The sequence below is a fragment of the Phascolarctos cinereus genome, unplaced genomic scaffold, assembly GCF_003287225.1.
Source record: "Phascolarctos cinereus isolate Bilbo 61053 unplaced genomic scaffold, phaCin_HiC Scaffold_1;HRSCAF=81, whole genome shotgun sequence".
In the NCBI taxonomy this organism is placed as follows: Eukaryota; Metazoa; Chordata; class Mammalia; order Diprotodontia; family Phascolarctidae; genus Phascolarctos; species Phascolarctos cinereus.
This window is the reverse complement of record NW_027555514.1, coordinates 203517006-203535709: the sequence shown is the minus strand read 5'-3', so window position 1 is coordinate 203535709 and position 18704 is coordinate 203517006. Positions and strand designations below refer to the sequence as shown.

At 39.8% G+C, this 18704-nt stretch overlaps 1 long non-coding RNA gene across 1 annotated transcript; it reads left to right on the top strand.

Moving 5' to 3' along the window:
- The first annotated feature begins 353 nt into the window (after positions 1–353).
- On the top strand, positions 354–18283 carry LOC110204153 (uncharacterized). Its single transcript, XR_002323224.2, has 5 exons — positions 354–441; positions 10573–10817; positions 12650–12891; positions 15032–15276; positions 18252–18283. It is a non-coding gene; the product is annotated as an uncharacterized LOC110204153 (long non-coding RNA).
- Positions 18284–18704: the final 421 nt, after the last annotated feature.

Genomic DNA, 18704 nt, shown 5'->3' with positions numbered 1-18704 from the left:
TCTGGATAGATGAGAAGCATCCAAGTTAGAGTCAGGAAGACCCGGGTTCAGTCCCCTGTTGGTGACCAAGGGAAAACCACTTAACCTCTCAGTGCCTCTGGGAACTTTGACCAGACTCTCTGGGTTTCAGTTTCTTCACCTCTATAATGATATACTTCAACAAGACCTCTGCCATCTCTTCTATCTCTAAGTCTATGATAACTTCTCTTCCAGCTCAACATACCTCACCAGGAGAGGAGAAAAGACAATAGCTGTACCGCCTTTTGCAGCCATCACACTTCCAAGACTTCCTAGTTGCTGGCTAGAAGCCTGCCACCTTTGGTACAAAGGGTCTGGAAAGTATCCAGGGGAAGAAGATCCAGACATATGCTTGTGTGACCAGAAGAGACATACCCAGAAACAAAGCTGAAAATGCCAAAACGGCTCTGAGGACCCAGACAAGTGAGTTTTTATAGGACTTAAGAGATGAGAGGGGAAAAACTTCCATGGAATTCTCCTGACCTGGGTTCTCATGGCCATGAGAAGACAATATGACCATATCACAATGTATTAGAAAGGTCATAGTATCAGAGGTCTAAATTTGGAAGGTCCCTTAGAAGAAATAGGCCAGTTCCCTCATTTTACAGATAAGAAGACTGAGGAATAGAAAGGCTAAAGATGTTGCCCAAAATAGCAGGTAGTGAGGTTGCAGAAACAGAATTTGAATGCAGGCCCTCTGACTCCAAATCTGGTCTCCCACTCTTCACTACCTCCTGATCTCTAGAAGGTCACTGAGACTTACTCTGAATGGTATCTACCCTTTTTCTTGGATCTCCTATGCTCATCACTCTCCTCTTCCCAAAATTTCTGTCAAACAGTTTCAGAAAAAGGCCCACTCCCTTCATATAACACTCACTTACAAAGGCAGGTTAGTCAGACACAGATATGAAAGACTTCTGCCCCTTTTATCAATATCCTCCATAATTCTGGGAACTGTTGCTGCTGGCTCACTAAAACCCTACTGACATTCAGAACCTCTTGAGCCCTGGACCCAAAACCAGCAAGAAAAAAAAAAAGTATGCCAGACCACCCCCCTCCCTCCCTAGTGATGCTTCTAAAGACACCTGAACAGCCAGGGAGAGACAGAGACAAAGAGACGAGACAGAGACAGAGAGAAAGAGACAGAGAGAAAGAGAAAGAGAGAGAGAGAGAGAGAGAGAGATTACAAAGCAGAGGGAAAGGAGGAGAGAAACAGAGACACACAGAGAGACAGAGATAGAGACAGAGTGAGAGGAAGAGAGAGAAACAGAAAGAGAGAGAGAGATGAGAACATAGAAGGGGGAGAGAGAGGAAGGGAGGGAGAGGAAGAGACAGAAAGAAGTAAAGGGAGTCACTGGGAATATAGTTCAGATGAGGGAAGGAAATTAGCACAATGAAGAAAAGGTGAGGCTGGGGTAGGGATAACCTGGGTAGAACCTAGTAGGAAACAAAGGAAAGGACTCCTTTATAATGAGGTCATCAAGTTTTAGGCCCCTAGCCTCAGAGCTAGGGAATTCTTATTTTGACTTATTCAATGGGAGATTAATAGAGTCCTCCCACTTCCTTTCAGAGCTAGCTCTGAGACACCAGTCTGTGTGTGTGTGTGTGTGTGTGTGTGTGTGTGTGTGTGTGTGTGTGTGTGTGTGTGTGTGTGTGTGTGTGTGTCTGTCTGTCTGTCATGCTCTTGGATCACTCTAGGTGCAGGCTTCAGCCCAGGGAACTCCAAGCCAAGGGTGAGGTGAGGCAGGGCTCAGAGGAGAAGCCAGAGGAACTACAAAAGAAGGTCCCTGCCCTAGGGGACCTCTCACTCTAAAAAGTAAAAGAGACAGGGCACACCTATATCAATAAGACCTGAAAAGACAGTGGATCAAACTAGGGAACAAGCAGCCCAAAGGGCAGACCTAAGGGAAGAGTTGGGTGAGGGAGGGAAATAATTAACCCCCCTCAAAAGAAAATTGTTTTAAAATTACCACTGAAGTACAGGAATTTGGAGGCAGAAGAGCTAGGTTTGAATTTGGGCTCTGTGATTAACTATTGTGACTTTGGACAAGTGGTCCTTTCCATCTTCTTCTGTATCAGTAAAACAGGAACAATAATACTTAGCTACTTCTACAGGGGAAGAAAAGGGAACAAGCTTGATTTGTTAAGCACCTACTATATACTGGCCATTACAAATATTATCTCATTTGATCCTCACAACCCTGGGAGATAGGTGCTGTTATTATCCCCATTTTATACTCAAGGAAACTGAGGCAGACAGTGGTTTAGTAATTTACCCAGGGTTCCACAAAGCTAGTAAATGTCCAAGGCTGTATTTGAATTCCAGTATTATGAGATCAAATGAGTTAACGTACAGCAGTGTACAGCAGTGTTTTGTTTTCTTTTGTTTTTTTACAAAATGTGAGCTGCTGTTGTTTTTATAAAATGGAAGAATTATGCTAGATAGTCCAAGATCCCTCCAAGTTCCTATCATCTTCTTGTCTACTTGCCACAAATAGAACCTGATGCTTCTGCACCCACACAACATACATCTCCTTCCTTGGAAAAGGTTAGCAAAAGACAAAGACGTTACCCAAATACTCTTTCTCTTGAGGCCTGGGACAGTGCTTTCTATGTACTGGGTGGGAACCAATATAAGACATCCTGACTGCACATTTCACTGGTTGTGTCCCATGCCTGGCTTTTCTCCTTCCTCATCCCCATCTCTGTCTCCTCACCTTCTTCAAGTCTCAGCTAAAAATTCTACCTTCTACAAGAAGCCTTTCCCAATCTCCCTTAATTCTAGTGCCTTCCCTCTATTGATTATCCCAATTTACCTTCTTTGTACATATCTTATTTGTAATACAGTTGTTATCATGTTATCTCTTCCTGTAGACTCTTTGAGAACAAGAATTGTCTTTTGCTTTTCTTTGTATTTCTAGTGCTTACTAAGGTACCTTGCACATAGTAGGTGTTTAACAACTGCCTGTTGACTGACTGGGTGGTCAGTCAGTGCCAAAGAAGACAGTACCTGGGGGGACTTTCTGGAGCAGGGCCCCAGGTGCCTGCTTAGCCCCCACCCTCTCTATGGGTCAGTTGTCCCCTCTTCAGCTTGTCCTATTTTCTACAAAAGTTTTCAATTAATAACTACAAACTGCCCCATGCCATGAGGAATTTAATTAAAGGGAAGGGAGTACATGGAAGAAGCATTATTTAAGGGGGTGGGGTGGAGAGGAGAGAGGAACTTGGCTTGCTATGTTCCAAATTAGACCCTTGTCCACCAGGCTTGGTGATGTCACTAAGAGCCCATGTGAGATGCTGCCAAGGTAGGTATCTTCCACAGCAGCCTGGTACAATTGATTTTTTTTTTCAATTGAAATTCAGGACTTGAAATTTCATTAGGGATATATATAATCTTGATTTTAGCCCAGAGTTTTAGCCTGTCCAGATAGTTTTGAGTCTTGCTGCTAATCATATTTGCTGTCTCTCCCACTTTTGTTTCATCTACAGATTTGATAAGAATCATTTCCTTGTCTCAGACAAGTCACTAATTAAAAAAAAAAGTGGTCAAAAATATAGTCCTGTGGCTTGGTACTAGAGAGCACCTCTCAGATTCAAACAATCAACCAACAAGTATTTGTTAACCTTAAATTTAGGTTAAAATTCCAACAATAACTAGGTGCTTAGCGAGATACAGTTTAAATAAGGCATAGTTTCTAATCTCATAGGATTTACAGTCTAATAGGGAGCAAATATTTATCATGTATTTCAATAATATTGTTATGAGAGGTACAAAGTACAGAAGCATTCCCAAACTCTTAATGTATCTTAAAACTACACCAAAACATCTATACTATGTAAAACCTGGGGGGGAGGAAAAGTTTCATTACTGAGGATAGATATTAAGGAAGACTTCCTGGAAGTGGTGGGGAGATTGAATGAATGATATAATTGAAAGAAATTTAAAAATTATAGGAGGAACATACTAAGGGGAAAAAGGTAAGTTTTGTTCATACATAGCATAGATTTAGAACTGGAAAGGACCTTAGTGGTCAAGTCCATCGCTTTTAAAGTCTCCTCTCCAGCTCTAATCTACGATCCTATCACTCCTTATTTTTAGGAAACTAAGCCTCACCTTTAGTAAGTGTCAGAGGAAGGATCTGAACTCAGGTCTTCTTGAGTAAAAGTAAAACACTGACACCAGAGGTGTCAGATACATGGCAACAACACTCTTGAATGGACCCCAAACCAGATTAAAATGAAACCGGAAAATACTTAACAAAATAAAAATACAACTAAACATAGATAATGTTGATTTGTGGTTTTCTAAGTCAATATGCAGCAGGCAGGCAGGGATCCATCTGTGTCCTACCCCATGCATCCTCTATGTTGAGCTTGAGGTACCAATAGGACAGTTAGATGGTTATGTTCTGTAAGCAGAGAAGTGGAGAGTCCAAAGGTCAGGAGAAAGGTCAAGGCCTGAGGTACAGATGGGCAAGAGTCCTTTGCATAGAGGTCATCCCTGAAGAGTAGAAATGAAGAATAATGTGAATGGAGTGATTATAAAGAACACAAAGTGGAGAACCCAAGTTGAACTCATTTGTAGGAGGACCACAAGGAACAAGTAAAAAAAAATTGAAAGAAAATAACACTTCTGAGAGAGGGGATGACTACTAGGTCAGGAAACTAAATAAAAGTTCAGGACTCAAAGAAGGGGTACATTTGAATTGAATAATAGCTAGGGGAAATAAAATATATAAAATAGAAGTATTTATCTCTAGGCCAAACCATTCATTAAGCATTATAATTCTAGCAGCCTACACAGTTTTCTCTTTGCATCCTCATCCCCCAGTGTTTGGCTGAAAGCACTTTACAAATATTAACTCACTTGACCCTTACAACATCCCTGGAAGGTAGGTGCTATTGTTTCCATTTTGCAGATGGGAGGCAGGCAGTGGTCAAGTGACTAAATAAGATACTTGCTAATATATCCTATGGGTTCAAAAGAATTTGCCATTGACCCCAGTATTATTCAAGTCCCCTTTCACCACCTAATCCACAAAGGTCTAAGAGTTTCTTTGCTTAAAATCAAAGGACACTTTGTCTCAGTCATACTAGTAACTTTTTTTTCCAAAAACAAATTGAGATTATATAATAGCTAATGATAAACATTTAAAAACATTTTTGTTTTAAATCCAATATTCTTGGCCCTTTAAGAGGAAATATTCTCCACAAATTTATATATTCCCTTAAAAAGACACGCGATGATAATTCCTTCTCTAAATAATTCTCTCCACTTTTCTTTCCTACCTCCGTAAGGGAGCAAAGAAAAAGTCTCCTCTCCTTTTTAGAGGCTTATCAGATAAAGCCACTCTCCTGAAAATCTCAGGCTTCAGCAATTTGAACCGGGTATAGTCAGTTTTCTAGCCAGATTTAATAAAACCCTCCTACAGGTTTCTCCTGAGAGGTGGATGGCTTTTTCACCTTATGTAACTTTATTAGTTTTTCAAATCAAGCTACAAAATTTTCATTTTCAATCCTTCTACTTAAAACAAACTCAAACTTCCTCACACCTTCTCAACATGCCTAAACCATCAAAAGCTGGCACAAAGGCACCCAGAACAACCACGCAAGGGTGGAGAACATAGCTTCCTACCCCCACCCAAATTACACTTACCAAGGCTGGGCAGCTTTCCTTTGCCATTCTGAAATCTGAAGGGGGATAAGAATTGCAAATCCAGAAAACAGCACTCTCCCTCTCTCTCCCCAAATAGCTTTATAATATTACTATGCATTTTAAAGAAATCACTGAAATCTTATCTCATTAAAAGCCAGAAAAACCCTTAATTTTACAACTCTAAACACACTGCCTTGATATCAGATATACTGGTGGCAGAGGTAGAAAGACAGCAATTCAAACTCTTAGGAATCCGACCAAACCTGAACCCAAATTCTTCTCAGCCCCTTCCCTCTATCAATCCCTACCATCTTGGGCGGCATGCTTGGTAGCTCCCTGCTTTTTTGATTCCATTACTCATTATCTAACTTATTCTGTTATCCCAACTTGGCCAGTGTTGGGACTGTGTGGGACAGCGACCCTAACCCAAATTAAACTCAGAGACTTCTCAAGGTGGAAAGCAAAGGTTACCTTTATTACAATCTCGCAAGATGGCTGTCTGCTCCTTCGATACATGGAGAGAGAGGAGACTGCATAACAGGGGCCCCTATAAAAGCAAATCTCTGCCCACCATGCAAAGTCTCACCCACTATGCAAACAAGTTTCCACCCACACTATCCTTACCCCTTAACTGGGGATGGGCTTACATTCTAAGCTCTAAAGCTTCTTCCTATCCCCTTAACTGGGAGGTGGGCTTATATTCCAGGCCCAAAATTCAAAGACAGGGAAAGAGGTGGGAAGCCAAGGGCAAATGGCTCAGTGTGGGGTGGGGCAGGGCTTATTCTTTCTGTTAAGTGCTTAAAAACAGGGTCTGAGTGGGGGAGGATTTTGAAAATAATAATCACAAATTATTGACCTTTTGAGGAGGCTTCATCTCTGAGAGTTCATCTCTCACAGGACCACCCCCCAAAAATCTTATTAATCTCCACTGAAAGTCTAAAGTGGGAGTTCTTTTCCACTGTTTCTTCTCTAATTTCAGACTTAAAAATTTTCTGGCAGCATAACATTTATAAGACAGACAGAACGTGTGCACGATTCTAATTCTAATCTTGACTGGTCTTTCCTTCCAGCAAGAAGCAGAGTCTGATTCCCCCAGGCTAACAGCTCTCCTTCCCCTTCCTCAATGCCTTTTCCTTTGAGCTCCTTCCTCCCATTTCTAGACCATTCCTCTAAAAGCCCCATCTGGGCTAGCCTCAACAGTTGTCAGAAATGAGGATTCTGTGGACCAACAAGGCAGGTACTCTAGCCACAAATTTTTCCCTGCTTTGATCAACAGGTCTACTTTACATGGTCTACAGCCAGTTCTTCCCTTTTTCCTTAAATCTGTTCAAACACTCCATTTGGCAAATACCGAGTCTCAGGTCTCATATGCAGCCTGGGTGAGCCAGAGAGAAAAGCAGAGGACCACCAAAAATTGGTGGGAGCCCTCTTCCTCCATTTACCCCTCAAATAACCACTCCGGGGGCCTTAAGAATATTCTGGACAATTCGCCACGTTTGTCATAAAAACCCCAGACTTAATTCAGAATTCAGCCTGAGACTGGGCTCGGCGAATTTCCAAACAAGAGTTAGCTGGGTAATAATGAAATCACAGTTGTGGAGTGAGAGAAGAGATGCCTTTTTCATCAATTCTCATGAGAATTAGGTGTGTATGCGCCCTCAAGGGAACCACACACTTATACAGGAGCACAGCAAGCGGTTTTATAGGATTACTTGGCTTTAACTAAAGCCCAACTTGTCCCAACATTCCTGCATGTCCCAAGTAATATCTGTGTTTGCAATGCAATATCTATTGTTTCTATAGAGCCTGTGAAAACCAATCTCTCACTCATCTTGTTTACATGTTTGTGTAAAGCAGTAAACCAATAAACCAATCTCCCTCATTTCTCACACTGTTCAATTAATTATTGGAACTCTAGAGGCTTTCTGCGCGGGGGAGGGGGGGGGGGAGGGGACTGACTACTCCAGGTTAATGTTGATTCAAATTGCTGAAGCCTGAGATTCCCAGAAGGGCAGTTTTTTATCTGATAAACTTCTAAAAGGAGAATGGATTTTTTTGCTCTTTTAAAGAAGTAGGAAAGAAACGGGGAGAAAATTATTCAGGGTAGTAATTGTCACCACGTGTCTTTTTAAAGGAATATATGAATTTGTGGAGAAGATTTCCTTTTAAAGGGCTGAGACTTTGGATTTAAAGCAAAAATGTTTTTAAATGTTTATCATTAACGATCACAAATTCAGGTCTGATTTGATTTAAGTTTACTGTTCTGTAAAGGGAAAAAAAACAGTTGTTTTGGGATAGAAAATGATATGACTGTAAAGTGCTTAATACAATGGCATATGTTAGACATAGCATTATTATTATTTCTCTAATTCAATGTAACTGTTAAAAGTACCAAGAGTAATAAGATCAATAATTTGTATATGTGATAATCTGGAAATGCAATTGATGTTATCTGAAGTTTATTGTTTGTGTTATTACTCTATTTCTAAATTGTATTGTATTTCTAAAACTCTTAGATTATAATATTTGAGGGACCACTGTGAGGTAGAAATGGTGCTAAAGCAGTTCTTAATCGGGAATGGGTCTTTTGAAAGGATATCATACAAATGAGATACTTTGAAAACTTGGTTATATTTGGTTATAAGCAAGTAATAATAATATTGGTATTTACTATGGTAGCAGATTTTCATTTGAAATCTTGACTATTATAAAAATATGTGATGGTTTAAAGTTATAGTTTCAATATTAATTATGAGATGAATGATTTTCTGTGCAAAGTGATTTGGAAATGCATTCATCTAAATTGACAATGGGTTATTTCAAAGTTTATTACTATTGTGGAAATATAATGTGTGCCCTGTGGTACAAACCTATTGTGAACAACTTACTGATATGCGCTGTTCTGGAATTAATTAGGCATCCTCCCATATATCAGAGCCTCAATTAGGAAAAAAACTGTGTGTGAATTTATGGATAATAATCCTTTCCTTTAAAGTACTAAGAGTATTAGGCCTTAGAAATTAAAATGTACTGTTGAGGTTTGGAGGTTGGGGATAGTGGGACCCACAATTGCAACTCGTGGGTCCTGCCCAGAAAAAAAAAATTGACCCAGGCCTTCTTTCGGCCTATGACAGCTTGTTCCATGTAAGCCAGGCTCTTGAAGAGTCTGAATATTTGTGATGCTCATAAGGATGAGCGGGTATGGGGAAGTCTCGGCTATGAGGGGGATCTGGGAGTGGCCAGGTGTCTTGATGGGAGTGTCTGTGAGGTTGAATGGGGTCTAAATAAGATCAGGGATGGAAAGTATGGCCTGGGGAAACTGCTAGACCAGGTGGAGTGGTTCAGGGAGAAAGGGTTTGTTTTGGGGGGCCAAGCTTGGGCCCATACCCCATCATTGCCATTAATGATTATGAATCCAGATTTGATTTAGTCAATCCAACTAAATTAACGTCATCTGACAGTAATTAATTGGTTCTGTTTCAAGTTTTAAATATATGATAGGTGCTTATGGTATGGTTGTATTTCTGAATTTTCTTATATGGTGTAATCTGGTAAACAACTGTATCAGCTATGTTGTTAAAAGCAATTTCTTATAATCTAGAATGTTGACTAGATTAAGAATTATACTATCACAGAAAGAAAAAAAAAGGAATGGGTTGGGAAGCTGTTAGGTTATTCTATCTGACCCTGTGTTGCAATATTTTTTTTAAGTACTATAATTTGGGAAGCAAGAAGTTTTGTCTATATTTAAAGGGAAGTTTTAGCTGGGATTATTTGGTTCTCATTTATGAAATTTAAGATTGTTAACTAAGCTATTGGGAGTTATTGGTTTTGTTTGTTTTTTTAGTGAGGCAATTGGGGTTAAGTGACTTGCCCAGAGTCACAGGGCTAAGAAGTGTTATGTGCCTAAGGCTGTTTGAACTTAAGTCCTTCTGATTCCAGGGCCGGTGCTGTATCCTCTGTGCCACTTAGCTGCCTCCTGGAGTTCTTGTTTAAATTAAGCACTTATAAAAGTATTTGTGTGTGTGTGTGTGTGTGTGTGTGTGAAAGGAAACCTGGTAATTATGCAAAGAAGAGACTTTGTAAAATCTTGTAATCGTTATCAACCCTGTGCAGGAGTCTTGTGTTGTGGAATTCTTACTGAGTAAATGGCCCATTATAGACTAGAGAATTTTTGACTAGATAATTTAGGTTAACTAGCAATTTTGTGGTAATTAGGAAATTGTAAGCTGTTTTTAAGAAAGGAAAATACTTTTATGCAAAGAAAGTCTTTGGTGTGATTTTTTTAAGAGGGCCTACTAAATTTGCAAGCTAGTTTTGTTGCAAATCATAATCTGATATTGATGACAATTATGTCCAAACTTACTGTGAATTTTGAGTTTGTTTCCTAGGTTTGTTGTGTCCCTGGATGGGTCTTAATGGATGCTTTCTGAGAAACAAGAGTCAAAAGCAGCAACTCAATGGGAAAAGCATCAGAGATCAAAGGCTAGTGATTAATACTAAAGCAACTATTGTAATGAATTGTAAGTGGGGGAGATCTTGCTTTTTTGATATGAATTCATTCCATGGCCTAGCAAGGGTTTAGAACTAATGTTTGAACTTCTCTGAACTGCCTCATTCTTTCAGATTAAGATTGGTTAGAGAAGCATAAATAAGCTTGAGAAAAAGAGAGGCAAATCTGTTAGAGTAGCAACTTATGGTCTTAATGGAAATTTGATTTTACTCAGGATGTTATCAGGAGCTAGAACATGTCTAGGAAGACATGTAAACTGCTTAGGGTTCACTTTGGAAATGTTCCCTAATTAATGTGATATTATACTCACACCTGAAACCCTGATGAAGGGAATTTGCTATCAAAGATCTTGGGGACTGTTAATGAATTCTGACTCTAACTCCAGGTATTGTCAACAAGGAACTGATTGAGCTACTAACCCATGATGCCAGAAACCCTGTGAGGGGTTTGTGAGCTGCATCTAGGAGCTGCAAGAGAGTGTTCTCATGAGAAGATTGGGAGAATGACTTTTCTGCATGACTGAGAGAGGATTCTCCTGACTCAATTTCCCCACTATGACACCTGGCAGACTTTAAGCCTGGCTCAATGCAGTTGGCTATTAAATACCTTCTGCCTGTAATTGACATGAAGGTAGGGAAGAATTGTTCCTTTACTTTAGTTATGTCCCTATTCTTTCATGGCAAATGTTTAAATTCATAAGTTTTGTAAGCATAATATCAAATCTATTAAATAATAGACTGATGCAGGAACATCTGAGGTTATTATAGTAAGATGCAAGTATAAGATTTAGTTATTTGGCCTAGAATTTTAGAATTAAGTATTCAGTCTTGACATCTATTACTAGTACATTCCTGTATAAGTCAGGGAGAGTCCTTTAATTTCTTACAATGGTATGGGGATAGTTAGGAAGCCAGCTTTGTGGAACGAAAGATATTATTCTGTTACTTAGTTAATACTTAGTTAATATTAAAGTTGTCTCAGTTTGTTACAATTAATGTTAAAAGAAGAGTGGCTTGTGGCCTAGCTTGTAAACGCCTTAAAAGAAGCATCTATTTTAATTATGGATTATTTATTTGTACATGACCAGAAGTTGGAATTGTTTTATTACTTGTACAGTTTTATTACTTGTGCAGTTTTAAAACTGATTACTATGTATTGGAGTCTGTTATTAATTCCTTAATAGAATCTCCTCCTCCTGATGGGGGAATATGAATAAGAATGAATAATGAATTAATGCAAGGTATAAAACTAGAACTAATGCAGAGTGTAAGGCCAGGTTCTAATTTTTCTGTTACTTTTCTAATTTGAGTTTCTTAAACATGACAATTCGCCAAAGTTCCAATTTTTGATCCTATAATAATGAAGACATAAGGGTTGAGTTAACTTTCATTATTTGCCCTGGTTATTGGCAAGGTAATTTAAAAATTGTGTTAAGATCAATCTTATAGGAGAACAGACCCAAGAAAGAGAATCTCTACAAGAAGACAGTCTGCTGGACACTGCTTGAACAGCACCAAGACCAGAAAACTTCCCTGTATGATGTCCAGAATGCCAGACAACTGTATGAACAGAGACTTCTGCAGCCTTAAATGGACAATTTATCATTACTTTGGGGTCTCTGTATCTGTATTTACTAAGGGGACAGCCCCCTTTTTGATTTGTCAATGCATTGATCAATTTCTCCCTTCCTTCTCCCATACTGTTATAAGTTCCCAAAATCCCTTGATGAAATGTTGACCAATAGCACAGCTCCAGATGGAACCATTACTAAGGCATCGCAAAGTCTAACCACTTTTTAGCTGAGGAGCTGGCAGAGAACTCTGGCATAGATAATTAATTAAAGGAATAGTCAGAATCATGGGTTGGCAAATGGAAGGTAATGGCAGAAGACAGCTGGGGTATTGACAGTTGTAGGCTATTGCATAATATCTTGTGAAGAGACTGAGGTGAACCCTAATTATGGTCAAAACTAAATACATAATGAATTAAAAGATGCAGATGTAACAGAGTAAAATAAAAGAAAAAGGGGGATTGTAGGATATATGGATGTTGCTTCTGCATCAGAGGGTGGAGTCAAAGAAATAGTTTTTTTATTATTATTATTTCCACAAAAAGCCAAGTAGAAACCTTAAGGAATGCAGTCTGGGGGCTAGGTGGAAGTTGAACAAAAGGGAATTATAAGAAAACACTCTTGGTGGTGAAAAGACTAACCTGCTGAAAACCAGTTCTGAGGTTAACATAAAAAGGGGTGTTCCCAAATAAGGGCCCAATGGCAGAATTGTGGGGAATGGGAGATGTAATTAGGGGTGGAGGCTCACGAGGGAGAGGAGTAATAGGTGCTTTGGATAGGCTATAACCTCTATAATACCCAATGGATGCTGAAACAAGGGAAGGAATTTCGAATGGGGAATAGGGAATAAAAAGATGTGCATTTGTCGATACATGTGCTCTCACACATACAGGATGCCCAGCCTTCTTCCTAATTCAACAATGGCTTCATGGAATTCATGATATTGATATAGATAACAGGAACCAGCAAAGACTTCAGGAAAAAGTAGTCAAGCCACTTCATTTCCATTCCCTCATCTGCAAAAACTTGGAACCTTAGGAATTATCCAAGACAATACTTCACTTTATAGAGATGAGGAAAGTGAGCACAGCTCTTCCAGCCCAAGGAGAAGGTGGATCCGGGTTTCAGACCTGGGTAAGCGTACACAGCAGTGTTTCTAATAATAATGTTTTAGCCTGGAGAATACCCTAGAGAAACCCTTCTCGTGCCCCCCAGCCTCCATTCTACAACCCAATGCCACACTGCCTCCATCGCTATTTTGCCAATAGGGAACCTGGCTGCCCAAAGGAAGATCCTGGCCACGTGGCTGGGCATTAGCCTCTTCTTGCAGCTGTGTTCCCACATGCTGTCACTTAACTTGGATTCTCTCTCCAGCCAGCCCAGCGCCTTTGCCTCAGTGAGCCAGATAGGACAGCCCTTGCACAAGCAGGGCTCCCAGCCATTCCAGGAGGGACTCAGCTGACTGACTACCCAGGCCAGGCCCCACTTCTACTGTCTACTCCCTCTACCAGTTCAATCTCCTCCTTCACTCTTCTAACCACACCCTAAGTCTCAGGTGACCAGAGCTCGGACCTGCAAATCCCTACCCACAGCCTCCAGCCTACCAGCCCCTTAGCCTAAGGAGGAGCCAGAGTGAGACTCAATCCCACAGAGGCTACTACAGAGGCACAGAAGACCCAAATGGGCTTGACTTGGCCACATCCTGGCTGCTCCATAAGAATAGGACAGGAATAGGAGGCTACGAGTTCTCCTGACTCAGCTGAGGTCAATGACTCACTGACACCCAACCAACCAATCTTTTTCCTTTCCCTAGCACCCTGTGCCTCATAGCATCACACCTGGAGGAGGACTCTTGTACTTCTTCCCCAGGAGAAGAGCTTGCTAACCCTATTTAATCCCCTCTAAGCCTGTCACCCCAGAGGCAAGATTCCCCAAACCTAGCATTTTACACTGCTTTCCATCATTCTCCTAGCTTTTCTTTGTAGCTCTAGAGCCACATGTGGATGCAGATCCTATCTCTAACACTTAAATCCAGCCTCAGACACTTATTAGATCCAATGCTAATGTCAGAAGGCAGGGCAGCCTGGTTATTTCAAGGCATAATAGTGATTGAGATTCTACTCTGTTACACATATATCTTTATATATACATATACATATATGTGTGTGTGTGTGTGTGTATACATACATACATATACGCACATGTGTATGTATGTATATAAATATGTATGTGTATATATGCACATACATAAATACATATACATATATACATGTGTGTACACACAAAACACACACACACACACGAAATGACCATGATTTTCTGAACTGCAAAGCAGGACTCAGACTAAGGCTACTCCCTTTTGTAAAACTTCATAAATAATAATGACTCAAATTCTATATAGCCTACCAAGGTTTAGCAAGCACTTTACTCCCCAAAAGCCATCCCATAATGAGGTTCAGAGATGCTCCGGTACTACTTATCCAAGCTCTCACACGTAATAAGTGGCAAAGAATTATTGCTGCAAGCCAGGTCTCCTAGCCTTGCAATTTGCACTGCTTTTCATTACATACCTATAGATAGCTAGATACTGCCACAATAAACAGAGTGCTGGGCCTGGAATCAGGAAGATTTCAAATCTAGTCGTAGACACTTACCGGCTAGCTGTGTGACCCCAGGTAAGTCACTTAACCTCTGACTACCTCAATTTCCTCAGTACCTACCTTCCAGGGTTGTCATGAGGATAAAATCAGATCATATTTGCAAAGCACTATATAAATGCCAACTATTTATTAAATACACACTTCATTTTCTCAAAATGTGAATTGCCCTGGAACAGACATTACTGTGCAGTACATATATCACTATATATTGGGACAATATGTGTGTGTGTGTGTGTGTGTGGTGTGGTGTGTGTGTGTGTGTTACGGCAGCTGGGTGGTGCAGTGGATATAGTGCTAGGCCTGTAGACAGAAAGACCTTAGTTCAAATCTGGCCCCAGACACTTACTAGCTGTGTGTCCCTGGAAAAGTCACTTCACCCTGTTTGCTTCAGTTTCCTCATCTGTAAAATGAGCTAGAGAAGGCAATGAGAAACTACTTCAGTACCTTTGTGAAGGAAAACCCCAAATGGGGTCATGAAGAGTTGGACACAACTGAAAATGACTAAACAACAACAAAACAAACATATAACTATGGGGTGGGAGGGAGGAAAGACTCTTCTTTGAACTGTGATAAAAAGTGTTTAATAACCAAGTGCTGTCCCTTCCCCTCTCAAGGTCTGTTTCCTCATTTGGGAAAGGAAGAGATCACAGTAAATGACTGTGAAGGTCTGTTCCAGCTCTAACTCCTATTATCAAGAGCCACACCAATGAGGAAACTGAAGCTCAAAGTCACAGTTCACAAGTGGGAGACAAATGGCTGAGGTTTCCAGTCTCAATCCAAGTGACCACTCCTTTCCCCACCCCATTTCCTCAACTGCATGCTCTCCTGCTTAAGACATTTCAACAGCTTTGAACTGAAGGTATAATAAAAAACAATAATAACTTACGTACTTATATGGCTTTATTATTTTCAAAGCACTTTCTTACAGATGATCTAATTTGAGCCTCACAATGAGCTTGTGAGGTAGGCAGGGCAGATATTATTCTAATTTGACAAATTAGGAAATGGAGGTTCAGAAGTGAAATAACTTGCCCAAGGTTACACAGCAGAATGAGATAGTTGAAGTCCCTTGGCTTTTTTCCAGGGCATCCTGACATATAGAAAGGGTAGGATGGGGAAAAGACTGGATTTGGAATTGGAGGAGCTGAATGAAAATCTTTCCTTTGTGACAATTCTCTGGGCCTCAGATTCTTCCTATAAAATGGACTGAGTGACCTGGCCTGTCCACTGGTCAACTCTAGTCCTTTTGTCTAAGATCCTTCTTTAGCCATGGCAAAGGTATCCTATATTTGCAGGCATCAGTTTTCCCAGCTATGATGTTGGGGAGAAACCTTCATAGCATGCTGAATTTACAGTAAAAGGACCTGGACTCGAATCCCTGGCTCAGCAACTGAGGTAGGATTTGAACTCAGACCTTCTGCTACTTACTATCTACCTGTATGAACCCTGGGCTAATCATTTCATTTCTCTAGGCCTCAGTTTTCTCTTTTGTAAAAATCAGGAGGCTGGCCTAGTACTAGGTAATCTCTAAAGTTAATTCCAGCTTTAACTTTCTGATTACAATCATTTCTCTTTCCTCCATAAGGATGTATTAATAACAATAATTTTAGTTTTTGCTGTTGTTGTTCAGTTGTTTTTAGTCACGTTCAACTCTTCATGACCATATTTTGGGGCAGAGATACTAGAGTTGTTTCTCATTTCCTTCTCCAACTCATTTGACAGATAAGGAAACTGAGGCAAATAAAGTTAAGTGACTTGCCAGGGGTCATATAGCTGGTAGATGTTTGAGGCAGGATTTGAACTTAGGATGAAGAGTCTTCCTGACTTCAGGCTCTGTGCTGCCACTAATAGTTCAAACTATTTAATGCTTTAAGGTTTACAAAGCACTTTGCATATGCAAACTCATTTTATCCTGGGAGGTAGGTACTAGTATTATCCTCATTTTATAGTTGAGGAAACTGAGGCTTAACCAGGTTAAAAGACTTACCCAAGGTTACCCAGCTAGGAAGTATAAGAAGCAGGCTTTGAACTCAGACCTTCCTCACAATACAAGTCCTACACTTTATCCATTTCAACCTAACTGTTTAAGAGTCTTGAAGACAAATAAAATGGAAATGGGAAAATGTTATGTAAACACTGGCTGAGCCCATAGACACTAACACTCTAGAGAATGAGCCTAGGTTTGCAGGGGTAAAGAGTCCATTTAACTAGGATTTTTTTTAACCTCCATTGAGCTCTTCACAAAGGCTTTTCACAGATGTTATCTTATGTGATCTTCACCTCAACTTTTGCAGGGAGATATTATTATCTCCATTTTACACTTGAGGTTCAAAGAGTTTAAATGATTCACTCAAAGTCTGATATATAATATAGGTTAAGTATGAACTAGAACCCAGGTCTTTGAGCCTTAATCTAGTGTTTCTTCTATCTGCGTCAATCAGTCAACCAATCAACAAGCATTTATTAAGTACTTACTATGTGCCAGGAAATCCCAAGTACTAGGGGACCCAAAAAGATGCAAAAACAGTCTCTGCCCAGAAGGCACTTACCTTCTAATGGGAGAAAGGACATGCAAATAGTTCAGCACATACATGATACATACAGAGCTGGCAGAAGTTTGTCTCTAAGGGGAAGGCACTGGAAGCTGGGGGAAATGCTTAAGACCTCCTGCAGAAGGTTGTCTTGGAGTTGAGTCTTGAAACATGCAAGAGATTCTAAAGAGGTGGAAATGAGGATGAATGTTTAAAAAATGGAAATGCTTGGGTTCATTACCAATAATGAACATTTTACGCCACAAAGGAAAATTTTAAAGTATTTGCCTCAAATGACCACCTTTGTCCTCTGAAGATCCCCAAGGAAAATGGCAGTAGAGGATGTGGAAAGAATACTGAGCTTACAGCCTTGGTCTTGATTCTAATAGTAGCACTTGGTCTTGATTCCAATACCAGCATGTCACTTTTTAAGTGTAATATTAGGCAAATAACTTCAGTTCTCTAGGCCTTTCCTAACTAGAGAATGGGAATTATACTTCTTACCCTGTAATCTCCTTACAAAGTTGCTGACAGGAAATCATTCTGTAAGAAACATAACATAAACTATAATTTATTATCTGCAAAATGAGATCATAAACATAATTACTGAATAACATAAAGAATATAAGCTCCCAATGGGCTTTTTGGACTATTTGTTATTTTTAAAAAAAAATAGTTGATGGATATGAACAGGCAGTTCTCCGATGAAGAAATTAAAGCTATTTACAGTCATATGAAAAAAATGCTCTAAGTCACTATTAATTAGAGAAGTGCAAATCAAAACAACTCTTAGGTACCACATCATACCTATCAGATTGGCCAAGATGACAAAACAAGGAAATTAAATGTTGGAGAAGATGTGGGAAAATTGGAACACTAATGCATCGTTGGTGTATTGTGAAATGATCCAACCATTTCTGCAGGCAATTTGGAACTATGCCAAAGGGCTATAAAAATGTGCATACCCTTTGACCCAGCAATAGCACTTCTAGGGCTATATCCCAAAGAGATCATACAAATGGGAAAAAGACCCACATGTACAAAAATATTTATAGCAGCTCTTTTTGTGGTGGCAAAGAATTGGAAACTGAGGATGCCCATCAACTGGGAAATGGCTGAACAAGTTGTGGTATATGAATGTAATGGAATACTATTGTGCTATAAGAAATGATGAACAGGCTGATTTCAGAAAGATCTGGAAAGATTTGTAGGCTGAGTGAAATGAGCAGAACCAAAAGAAAGTTGTACACAGAAACAGCCATGCTTTGTGAGGACTAATATTGATAAACTTAACCCTTTCCAGCAATACAAGGATCTAAGACATCTCCAAAGGCCTCATGATAGAAAATGCTATCCACATCCAAAGAAGGAACAATGGAATTTGAATGCAGATTAAGTACAGTATGCTATTTTTTTCCTCTTCTGTTGAGTTTTGTTTCCTCTTTCTGGTTGGTTCCTCCTATTGGTTCTAATTCTTACTTACAACATCACTAATGTGAAAATATGTTTAATAGGAATGTATATGTAAAGCTTATATAAGATTGTGTGCCATCTTCAGGAGGGTGGTGTGGAGGAAGGGGGAGAAAAATTTTAAACTCAAAAGCATATTGAAGTGACTGTAGATAAGTCAAAATAAATTAATAAAAAAAAAATTGACTTGGGTCTCTGCTCAGAGTCTAGATTCCAGTTGCAGCTGTGTTCCTGACTGAGAGGCCTCTTTACATGATATCTAGGGTGCATTCATGGAATAGAAATC